The 12,825-nt window shown below is 42.1% G+C and overlaps 1 long non-coding RNA gene across 3 annotated transcripts; it reads left to right on the top strand.

Annotated features, from left to right (window-relative positions):
* The first annotated feature begins 44 nt into the window (after nt 1–44).
* On the top strand, nt 45–12,424 carry LOC310703433. Of its 3 annotated transcripts, XR_014524106.1 has the most exons (4): nt 45–261; nt 2,424–3,610; nt 5,140–5,250; nt 12,165–12,424. It is a non-coding gene; the product is annotated as an uncharacterized lncRNA (long non-coding RNA). The 3 variants fall into 3 exon arrangements; XR_014524107.1 differs by lacking the exon at nt 5,140–5,250; XR_014524108.1 differs by lacking the exons at nt 5,140–5,250; nt 12,165–12,424 and adding an exon at nt 4,778–5,038.
* The last annotated feature ends 401 nt before the right edge of the window (nt 12,425–12,825 follow it).

Consider the following 12,825-nt stretch of genomic DNA (forward strand, 5'->3'; position numbering starts at 1 on the left):
CTAGAACAACAGTGAAGCAACTGAAGAACTGGTTCCCATGGCAACTTATCATAACATGCACCTCATAAAGGATGTACCAGGCCAGACCCAGCCAACTGGTTTGACCAATTTTACTGTGCACCCTATAATATACACCAGAATCCTTTGCAATATATAGGTGATTTTGTGACAGACATTAACCTGTTCTTCAGTAGACAAACTGGAATGGAAAAAATTGCCTGAAGATAGAAAGACTGGAAGCCATTACCTCAAGATACAAAGGTGATAATGTATTACTGTACTTTTACTTTCTTGCAGCACACTTCACTTCAATAATAATAATAATAATAATAATAATAATAATAATAATAATAATAATTTATTATTTATACCCCACCCATCCGGCTGGGTTTCCCCAGCCACTCTGGGCAGCTCCCAACAGAGGACTAAAAACACAATAAAACATTGAATATTAAAAACTTCCCTAAACAGGGCTGCCTTCAGATGTCTTCTAAAAGTCAGATAGTTGTTTACTTCCTTGACATCTGATGGGAGGGCGTTCCACAGGGTGGGCACCACTACCAAGAAGGCCCTCTGCCTAGTTCCCTGCAATCTCACGTCTCACAGTGAGAGAACCCCCAGAAGGCCCTCAGCACTGGATCTCAGTGTCCGGGCTGAACGATAGGCGTGGATGCTCCTTTTGCCTTACTATTGGGCTCCTTGTTCTTCTCTCATTTTGGAGATGTATACATGCCCTTTCATTGACAGCTAAATACTGCTTTTAAATTAAATGGGGGGGGGGGAGGAAGTGCATTCAAGAATGACACATTACTCAACTATTTTTGTAAAGTGTTGCTCTGAATCCAGAAACCATTTAATTTGAGCACTAAAGCATGATTCTACTGGCATGTTGGATCCTTCTTCAACAACTAAATTGGATTTAGTTCTGAACTATTCCTAAGGAAGCCGCTGGAGTTGAGACACTGCCAGTGGTAAACATCAGCAGGAAACTAGTGATAAAATTCTGGTGCAAATGCTTGACTCCTTGACGCTTTGAGAGAAAAAGGGTGCCTGATCTTTGGTTGCTTTCAAAGAGAACTAAAGCAGTCATTAACGATCTAGTGTAATCATTAGTGACAGTGCTGTGTCCTACATTTCTTAGATCAGTAATATGAATCTCAGCAGCTCACAACACTTGTCTCAAATTATCAGCAAGCTCTTATCCAGTTCAGATTTTAACCTGATCCAAATCAGAAGCCCCGCCTCCCTCACCCTGATACCTACTCCCCTCTAAACTCCCTCTCCTTCTTTTCCACCCACGGGGAGGGGGGGCACACAGGGACGGTTGCCCCAGGTGCAAAATTGTCAAGGGGGAAAAATTTCAACACCCAGTGCTGACTCAGTACAGCTGTGCACTGTATCTGGGCTCCATGGAAAACAGCTTCTCTGTGTGAACCAGGAAGTGACTTCTCCAGACAACATCTCCCTCCCTGCCATTCGCGTGGCCCCGGGTGCTGGCAACCCACACTACGCCACTGTGCCACATTGTTTACAAGAAACTAAGTACAGAGAAGAGAGTGTTATGGTTTTATCGAAAACAGCACTGAGATGCCTTCTCAATATAGACCAGAAACATATTGTTGCATGCCACCCCAATCTCTGAGCAGTGTGAAATTCCAGGGATTCCAAAAAGTTACCCAGGGTTCCTGTTTCCTTCTGGGAATGAGGCACAGCAGAGACTATGGTGTCTTTGTGATATATGGTTTATTCAAACATATGTACATCCTGAGCCTACGATGGAGGAGTTCAGAGCATCAACATTCAAAAAGGGTCTTGTGTCTGTCAGTTGAGGGAAAGTCTTTCCTCGTTTGTTGTCTCCCACAGAGCCCCTTTCTTTCTCCTTACACCTCAAAAAGTGGTGTATAAGTAGAAGTAATATGCACACAAACAATACATAAGCATAGGCTAAACTCCCTCCTCTTGAAATGGAGGAATGTAAAATGTGCTTATACAAGTATTTGGCTTGGACCATGGAGCACTGTTACATCAGCTCTGTCACTCTTGGCCCAACATAAGCAGAAAAGTCAACATGGTTATAACAGGGGCAGTAAACCTGTGACCTGCCACATGTTGTTGGATTACAATGTCCCCATCATCCCTGACCATTGACCATGCTGGCTGTGGTTGGTGGGATCTGAACAACCTTTGGAGGACCACAGGTTCCCTATGTTAAGGATAAGGGTTCAACTTCCTGGAATGGGAATGTTTGCTTATGTTGAATTGCTGTGTGTTTTTAGCATGGGGTTTTTCCTTTGGCAGTAGCTCTCTCATGTGATTGGCTGACTGTGAGTCACATGAGAGAGGCATTCCATTCTGTTGTGACTGTTATTCAAGTAACTGTCATTTTTAACTGTTTTCTGTTCTTTCTCTCTGTGTTTATGAAGGAGAATAGCTGATGAGAGAGGTTCCCTGGATGCTGCAGAGGACGGTGTGTGTCAGTGTGGTCTGTCTGGGGTGAAGCAGACAGAGGAAGATCCCGAAATGTTAATAGGGATAAACCTGTGCTGTCTATAAGGAACAAAGCGAATAAGCATGAGATATGTCTTTCTCAATTATATGTTTATGAAAGTAAACTTCTTTTGAATATAAAGAGTCTGAACACTGCATATATTCAAACTATATATATATATTCAAACTTTATATATCTTTATCTTTATCTATATCTACACACACACACACACACACACACACACACACACACACACACATCCTACCCCGGGTTGTGAAAACTGTCTTTCTGTTTCAGTGTTTCCCAAAAGCAGTTCTGCTCCATCCCAATTCTTCTTTCTTCTCCAGGCTATATTTATAGGATGACTGTAAGCCATGGGAAGAGAGATTTACTGTCATCTTCAATGAACTACCTGGCAAGCCCTATTGATGTTACATATCTAAGCAAAGACCAAACTAATTGTGGAAAAACACACATCTTTATCTAGGTCATTAATACATCAAGCGAAACTCCATAAATATGGTCTCATTCGGTGGCTTGGGATCTCTGTTAGTACTCTTATGATCTCCGAAGGCCTCTTTGGATTTGACACACCAAGGCAGTATTTATGCCTCTTTGGCATATCCTTAATATTTCAATGGTGACATTGTCCTTATAGTCCTTCGAGTTCCCTCCCCGCCATAAAAGGGAAGCAGGTCCCAAAGCTAAACGAAATGTATGAGGACTACAGACATGAAGCAGACACACATCAGGTGCAGCAGGGCGCCTGCTTTGCGTCAGCTTTCTACCTACTGCCTTTCAAACAGGCAGCAAGACAATCCTTCATTTTACCTGTTTGGATGCTGAACAGGCCTCCTTTCATACAGCAGACATTAACCAGTGAAGGTGTACAGGTGTTCTCCAGAAACGTTTGGACCAGGGACCTTTGGAAACTTGCTCGTTATTTGGCAATCAGAGCACAAACATGCAATTTACCTATATTCCACTCCTCAGTCAGGTGCAGGCTACTTTGACATTTACGGGATGGGTCAAGGTTCTGCCAAAATCCCATTCATTCCAGTGGTAGAGACTGAGATGGAGCTTTAAAGTACAGACCGCAACTGTGAAGAGAAAAGAGAAAAGGTAAGTGTGGAGAAGCCCTGTGTCACCTTAGATGAGCCCAACATTTTGAGAATCTTCACCGTTATTATTTAAACAGCGTCTAGATTTCTGCATGAAATCTCCTCTGTAATGTTGAACAAGACCCAGATACCAAAATCCGTAAACATGCATTGCTGCAACATGAGAGAAGTGGACTCACTTCCAGAAATCATAGTCTCCAGATCTGGGGCCGAATGCTAAAAATAGCCAGAACAAACAAGGATAGATTATTTCAGTGAAGGGCCATTTAATGGATACATGTAACTTCCTAGCATTTTGTAAAGAGATGTTTTTAATGGTAAATGAAAAAAAAAAGCAGTAACAAATTAGAAATTGGTTAATAAAAGCATCTTTCTCCATGCAAGACATTACGATTGTATTTAAACAATTCTCATTTTTAAATGTTGCCTTTGCTGCTGCTAGTCTGAAGTCAAGTTCACCATACTGACTAAGGCTGCAATGCACACTTAGTAAGGAATAAATCCCATTGGGCACAGTAGGACTTACTTCTGAGTAAACATGCATAGGATTGTGCTGCATATGGTATGAACTAATTAGTGTGTGTGTGTGTGTGTGTGTGTGTGTGTGTAGGGGGGGGAACAGGATTATGTTTTTCATGTTGAGCCCAACACATGGCAAATATCAAGATAGGAATGCAGTGTCTACATTAGCTAAGAATGTCGTAAATGTGGGCCAGATCCCAAACTTGCCATAATAAGACGATTCAGAGGAAAGGATTAGGACAGAGAAAACTGACTACTACATCTATTCCTGGAAATTAATTTCGTATGAAAATTTATTATAGCAAGTGATATAAATAACTGTTATTGTGCCACTCCATAGACAGCAATTATGAGCCTTCATAAATCTGTGAGAATCCAGACAGATATTGAGGGACAAGCACATCTCTTCACTTGTTCACATTAACTCATAAAACTAACACAGCTATCTTCTTTTGGCTACTAGGCCAAAGATCCTCTTGTTCTCTGTTGTCCCAACCACTGTTCATGCGCTGATCTTCAAGCTGTTTATGAAACTGGCTGATGATACGCTCAACAATTTTGTGGCTTATCAGGCATATTACTTTTTGAAATATGGCAAGCCTACAGCATCTTGTGTTCCTGTCTCTTTTTCTGCCCTTTTTTTTAGATGTGGCGGCCATTTTTGTGTTACGTCACACACCCTGCAGCAGCCATTTGGTGACTAGCACCTACCTACAACATTTTCTCCAAATTTCAAATGTCCTCCCTGGTCCAAAGAGGATGGCAACCCCAGCTTAATCATTCGAGGTTAACGAATTTGCATGTTTTCAAAAGAATCCGTGGATTAGAACATTCCCAAAGGAACAAAGCTTCCCAGCCTCTTGTTTAAAAATGTCAAAGATGATTTGTGTATCTGAAGAAGTGCCTCTGAAGAAGTGTGCATGCACACGAAAGCTTATACCCAGAACAAACTTAGTTGGTCTCTAAGGTGCTAAGGGACAATTTTTAATTTTTATTTATTTATTTCAGCTGCATCAGACCAACAAGGCTACCTACCTGAAAGATGATTTGTGTCACAGTCTATCCATTGTTGAATGCAAAATCCTACATATTAATAGCAAACTCATTCTCCAAGTGTGGGTAAGCAAAATGGCACCATCTGTACAGAAGAGAGAAGTCTCAGCAAGCTTGGAGAAACCTCAAAGTTTGCAGAAATGCCACGACTTTTTTTTAAAAAAAGATCCTAATGTGGGCGAGATTCCCAAGACAGCGCAGTGGTGACTGAGCATGCTCAGTGGCGACAGAATGATGTATGTTGGGAGGAGATGGCAAAGTGGAACACAGCTGAGAAGAGTGCTCGGGTCCTGTTTGTGGGATTCCCGTACACATCTGCTTAGCCACTGTTGAGAACATGATGTCAGGGCAGATGAGCCTGCAGGGAAGCTCTTAGGCTCAAACTAGGATTATATTCAGATGGCATTGCACATATTTAGTGCATTAAATAGGATATTGCCCCCATTGTTGTTGTTGTTTAGTCGTGTCTGACTCTTCGTGACCCCATGGACCAGAGCACGCCAGGCACTTCTGTCTTCCACTGCCTCCCACAGTTTGGTCAAACTCATGCTGGTAGCTTCGAGAACACTGTCCAACCATTTCATCCTCTGTCGTCCCCTTCTCCTTGTGCCCTCCATCTTTCCCAGCATCAGGGTCTTTTCCAGGGAGTCTTCTCTTCTCATGAGGTGGCCAAAGTATTGGAGCCTCAGCTTCACGATCTGTCCTTCCAGTGAGCACTCAGGGCTGATTTCCTTCAAAATGGATTAGGTTTGATCTTCTTGCAGTCCGTGGGATTCTCAAAGGTCTCCTCCAGCACCATAATTCAAAAATAATTCCCATTGCCCCATGGGATATCTTATTTGGGGTCTTTTTGCTGTCTACCATGAGCCGTTTTTGCCAGACACACCAGGGGGCTCCACAGTGGTTTGGAGAGTTTTCACTGGCAGAGTTTGGCAGAGGCAGGTAGCGGTTAGGGATGGAGAAGAAATTTGATTCACTTCACATTTAAAGGCGAACCTAACCTAATCCGCACATTCCAAAACAATATGAAAACTGAAACAACCATCCTTCAAAATTCGCAAAACTCCAAATTTTGTACTGAAAGTCTATTCTTGAGAAAGGTTCTTGCAGGTAAAGTCTACACCCGAGAAATTTTTCTGCGGGTAAACACACCAGTCTTAATGCAACTGAGTTCAACTTCGTTGTGGTGATTTTATCATCACTGAAACTGTGCTAAAAGGAGAGGGTGGCTGTGTGTATCTTTCTTGAAGCGAGAGTTCATCCATCAGGAAAGAGATCGGATTAAATCTTTACAGAATGCATTATAAATATTTTCATTAGAACAGCTTGAATATCTGACGTAGATAAAAATTAAGCACATATTTAGCCATGTACTCTTCCTTAACCTTTTACAGATCAGATGCTTCATGCTGTTTATCAGCTTTAATCAAATTATCAAGCATGTGTAAATGGAAAGGGGGGGGGGACCGGTTGGATCCTCTACTGCACATTGATCAACAATGAACCTTGTTCATTTCAAGGGCCACTTCACTGGCATCCACGTTCCATAAAACAGCAATGGCGTGAACACAGAAGACATTCATTTATATAAGGGATTAAATGCAAAGAGGTTCATGGGGTTTCTTAGGTGAAATGCTTTGGTGAGAATTATTTCTGAAGCTTGTTAGGCACAGTAAGCTGGGGTGGGGAGGTAGGACTGCTTGAAATGATTGTATTGTGTGTTACATAAGAATTGGTTATGTTTTGCTATTTGTTGGGCCTGCCGGGGAAGTTAACAAAGCTTCAGTTGCATATGTGAGTCCGTATTCCAAAAAAGAGGGGCAGGCATTTTTCAGCCCAAAGGGATCTAGTCCATCATTGGCAACCTTTCAGGGCCTGTATGCTGTTGGTGAGTGTGGCCGCAGTCAAAAGTGGGGCAAAGCAAAAAGCAACAGAAGTGATTCTAAACCGTACAAGACCTTGCACTCGAGCTGCAGAAGAAGAAGAAGAAGAAGAAGAAGAAGAAGAAGAAGAAGAAGAAGAAGAATAGTAGTAGTAGTAGTAGTAGTAGTAGTAGTAGTAGTTTGGATTTGATATCCCGCTTTATCACTACCCCAAGGAGTCTCAAAGTGGCTAACATTCTCCTTTCCCTTCCTCCCCCACAACAAACACTCTGTGAGGTGAGTGGGGCTGAGAGACTTCAGAGAAGTGTGACTGGCCCAAGGTCACCCAGCAGCTGCATGTGGAGGAGCGGAGATGCGAACCCGGTTCCCCAGATTACGAGACTACCGCTCTTAACCACTACACCACATAAAGGTCAAAAGTTTCTATTCGGGATGTGGAAATCTGTCGATTTCTGACTCTCCCAGTTTCTCATTTTTCCAATCTCAAATTCATTTCTCCACATTTCCATATAAGTTTGAGGGTTGCTGTTTTTTAAGTTCCCATGAAAATTCATCGACACTGTGGTGTGAATTTCTCCTAATATTCACATTTTTAAAATGTAATTCTCCCCAACTAGTGACAGCAGTTTCCCGCAATATAATGCATTTTGGGGTGTTCTTTTCACTAATATATATATATATTAATGCACACTCTACTTTAGTAGTCACATTTTTTAAAACACATTGGTTGGTTGGAGAACTACATTACAAAATTCTGGGTTCGGCCCTGGAAGTTTATGTGGTTTCTATACCTAAGGGCAATCAATTATATAGCTTAACCTAGAACAAAATAGGCATCCTTGGAAGTGACAGAAGAGTAAATAGAAAAATGATTGAAAATTATGGCAGGGCAAGAAAATAGTGCTCTTAAAGAATTTGTTATACAATGACTACTTGCTCTGGGTGATGTGTTCCCTAATTAAATATATGTTTATATTTTAAGTGTCTGTGTTCTGGCCTGGATAGATTCTAACATAAATATAGCTCACCCCATGTATCTTGTGTAGAAGTATTTGAGTAAGAATAAAAATGGAGAATCGTACTGCTTTCTTGCTCTAAGTCTGTAGGCTGCTGCAGCAGGTATTTTGGGGGAAGTTGGGCCTCAGCAAAGTAGCTGAGGGAGTTAAGTTACTGGCTACCTGGGGACAGTCCCTTGTGGGAGAATCTGGGAACATCGCAATGGCTATAAGGTTGTGTTGCATCAGTTCACCTCCTGAAATTATTTTGGGAAAGGGGAGGAGGTCTCTTGGAAGAGTTCCTATGCTGCTTGCTGTGTTTTTGTAGCCCATACACACAAAGAGATGGATATGAATTACAAGGAAGTATCTCAAAAGAGGCATCACCTTGCCAACAAAGGTCTGTATAGTTAAAGCTATGGTTTTCCCAGTAGTGATGTATGGAAGTGAGAGCTGGACCATAAAGAAGGCTGATCGCCAATGAATTGATGTTTTTGAATTATGGTGCTGGAGGAGACTCTTGAGAGTCTCATGGACTGCAAGAATATCAAACCTATCCATTCATAAGGAAATCAGCCCTGAGTGCTCACTGGAAGGACAGATCCTGAAGCTGAGGCTCCAATACTTTGGTCACCTCATGAGAAGAGAAGACTCACTGGAAAAGACCCTGATGTTGGGGAAGATGGAGGGCACAAGGAGAAGGGGACGACAGAAGACGAGATGGTTAGACAGTGTTCTCGAAGCTACCAGCATGAGTTTAACCAAACTGGGGGAGGCAGTGGAAGACAGGAGTGCCTGGCGTGCTCTGGTCCATGGGGTCATGAAGAGTCGGACACCACTAAACGACTAAACAGCAACATATCAACTGACCATATCAATCAGCAATGAAACCTCCATTGGAACCACAATAAATTCTTCTGACTGAGCGGACTGGATCCTGCAGCTCTTCAGGACAAGTTGCCAATCCATTGCCTCACTCAAGCAAAAATCATCGTCACCACAGCAAAACTCCCAAGAGGCCGAAAATGACATTTCCTTCCCTTGTGGCTTTAAGAGGCCATGGGGAAGGGGAGAGGTTTTTAATTTCCAAGTCCTGGATTTTTCCTGGTTCCATTTGAGAAAGAGTCCAGGCTTGAATGGCAAGCAGGAATCTTCTCAGTGCAGCAAACCTGCAAGTGCAGAAGGCTTCAAACCAGCTTGATTTTCTACATAAATCTGCTAGTTGAGGGACCCACAATTGAAAATTGTCAGGAAACGGATCTCCCCTCTGCAGCCATTGCCCCTTGATGAGAAAAATCATATTAGTCAAGCCACAGAAATAAGTCTTGAAAGCACTTTAGACAAGGGAAAGATGCTGATAAGCGATGTTGATGCAGAGGATCTGAAGGAAACTTTCACGTGAGAAGTGACCAGGTGTTTGCTACCGGTTCAGCTACATGGAAGCCACCATTTGGCTCTCTTTGGCAGAAACTGCTACCTTCAGAGCAGAAGGGTCTCAACTCAAGTCTTAACCGCAATAATATGGAAGGAGCACACAAAGTATATTTAACCTCCAGATGAGGGAGGAAGGCAGTAATTGGGTTTGTCTGTTCTCATGTCTGGCCACCAGCTGACAATTCAACAGCTGACCCCTCTGAACCAATCCTGACTGCAAAAAGGAAGGCCTGGGTTGAGGTCACTTTTGGGTGGGCAAAGGTGTGGGCTGGTTCCTATTTAGACTGAACTGCTTCACCCATCTCTAGTTACTCAATGTCATTACAAAGTACTCAAATAACATAACATGCCACATGCTGAGAACATAAAATGCACTCGGGACTGTGAGGTTCCAAAGTGTCCAATGTGTTTGCAACATGTAGGGAAAAGGAAACCTCAAAGTGCTTGAACCAAGTTCAGTGAATCCAAACGCTTTTTGTTTGACAAATGTTCTGAAGAAATGCCCATTTTTGTCGCTCACCTAGGCTTGCTACCTGTTCTTGATTTCAAGAAATGGCTTTTCCTTTCCCCTTAAAATAGATTCTTTAAAAAAGATTTTTTAAAAAACAGCTGCTCCAGAGGTTCATATATAACACAATGTGACTGCCATTTCCATTCCGACATATATTAGCCTGAGAAGAGCCATGCTCAGGCATTGAACACACAGTGTTGAAAACAGAGGAAGAGGGCAGGGGCATGCGCGTAAGTGCACCCACAACATCCTGCAGGCACATGCACATAGAAGTCTCCCTATGATCTGAAGCCCCAATTAATCAGCATACCTGATTTCCAAACACACGCAACTGAATGTGCTTAGAAACTTGTGCCCATCAATGAAATGACAGTGGTACATTTTCTATCAAAGAACCCATTATAATTATTGGTCAGTGCCCAATATTCCACTTTTGAGTATGGTGCTTGAGCATTTAGAGGCAACTAGGGATTTATGAGCATGCCTCAATGCATTCCAATACTCTGTAGCATTTCCATCTGGTATTTTCCATTAAAATATATGCAATCAACAGATATTTCCAAACCAATTACCGTACTTTTCCTATGTGTCCCCTTTCAAAGTTAATGGCATGGCTAACGGTCCGTCTCAAAGTCATATATGTCTTCAAGCATAACTATGTCTAACCAGAAGTACGTCTCATTAATTGAATGGGGCTTGCTCCCACGATACAATTCCAGCCACTCTTGCTACCTTGATTTCATAGTCCATAGCCCTCCAGTTGTCACCCTACTTTATTTCCCTCACTCAGGCATCAGGGAGGGACAGTTTAATTATAAGTCAAGTAAACTGTGGTGGGGGGAAGGAACATTAAATTTAATTTTACTTTTAAAATGAGAATTTAGGGTGCTCAAAAATGAGCAGTCAAATCCAGATGGTTCTCCCTACTTTGACAGAGAAAAGGGGTGAGGGTACTATTTTGTGCTGCCCCTGGCCTTTCTTTGTAGGTGAATCTCAAAAAGCAGTATTGGGGGGACTTGTGCTCAACCCCTTGATACCTGTGGTCTATAGGGTCCCACAAGATTTGATGTTGTTTCCTATGCTATTCAACATTTACATAAAACCACTGGAAGAAATCATTAGGGAACAGGAATGATGACCATGGGATGGTATGCTGGTGACATTAAGCTCCATATCTCTCTGCTATCACGTCCTACGAAGCCTGTGGAGTTGCTAAATCAGCAACTGATATGTTGGAAGAAGATAAACTGAAAGTAAATCTAGAAGTGTGAAAACCTACCAGTCCAGGAATATGATGTCCTAGCTGGGGGTGCACTTCCCTTAAAAGATCAGGTGCATAGTTTTTGTTTACACTTGGAACTGACCTTGCTGACAGATGCTCAGATGTCAGCTTTGGCCATGAGTTATGTCCGCAACCTGATGTACTAACTATTCATTCATTCATTCATTCATTCATTCATTCATTCATTCCACCCTATTCATTCCATTCCAGAGGAACCACAATACAAACAGGGTAAGGGAATGTAAGTGATTGTTTGTGGACTGAAAGCAACAGCAACAATGAATACTGATCATATTTGCTGAGTTGATTTTCATTCCAGATGTAGATATCAGTGAACACTGGCAATTTATGCTCCTGTTTTCATCAATTTTTCAGACATCCATAGTGATAGTAGAAATAACACAGAACTTGAAAATCAGTGGGAGATAAGGTATACATCGTGTTTGTGTCTAGGACAAATGAAAGGTGCTCACTTTTTACCCTTTCAGGATTGTGCAGGTGTATGTCTTGAGGATTAAAAGCCCAGAGTATTAATTCAAATGCACTCGGCATACTCGTACTGTAGAGTGGAATAATCTTATTATCCCCTTCCATCTTGTGATGCGGGGGGAATGTAACAGAGGTCACTGATCTGAATTCTGAGCACATAAACCTGCATGATTCTCATCTGGCAAACATTATAACTTCCCCATTTCTAACTGTAATTTTATATATCTGTTTTACGGAGTCACTTGTTTGGCGATTATAAATTATGGTATTTGGGAGAGGCCTGGTGAAGATATTCACCTTTTAGTGGCCCAGACTTTTATGTGTGTGTGAGAAAACATGTTTTATGCTTCGAATTTCTCTCTCTTTTCTTTTTTCATAGCTAACAGATGCAGCTCTACTCAGAGCCAAGCGACTGCACGTAACACATGCACAGAGAAAAAGAAAGGGAGCAGCCCTACCAACAACATAAAACTAAGTTGAGTGTGCTTTTAACTGACATGAAGAACAAGTAATGAGCTATCACAAAACAGAACTCCAGCTTCTATATTTAACAGATAATTCTGTAACCATCGTATTTTGCTTTCTTAGATTAATGCAGCTTTCTCTCTCTCTCTATCTTTCTCTCTCTCGCTCTCTCTCTCTCTCTCGTAACATCTGGGAGAGGAAAAGATGAAAGCTGGTATGAAGAGCCGAGAAAACGACTACATGTTTGACAACTTCTTGCAGGACAGAAATGTCTGGTCTTTTTGGCATCTGAATGCAAATGATTAGCCAGTTGCCAAGAACAGTCATTCCAGTCTCAATCAGAAGGCTCCAACCCCACCCTCAGCCAGAGTTTCAAGATACGTTTTGTGTTTGGTTGGAAATGAAAGGCTCCCACATTTTTTCTGATGTTAGCATGCAAAGTGGTTGGGGTTTTTTGGCGGGGGAGGGGGAACCAGATTAGGGAAGGTATAGAAACTGATGGAGCCTGTTACTTACCACCTTCTCTGTTCTTCAGACACCCAACCTAGTTCCACCTCTGAAGATGAGGAGGCCTTAGATTGA

This window comes from Podarcis liolepis (genome assembly GCF_965112155.1).
Source record: "Podarcis liolepis genome assembly, chromosome: 3".
Taxonomy (NCBI): domain Eukaryota; kingdom Metazoa; phylum Chordata; class Lepidosauria; order Squamata; family Lacertidae; genus Podarcis; species Podarcis liolepis.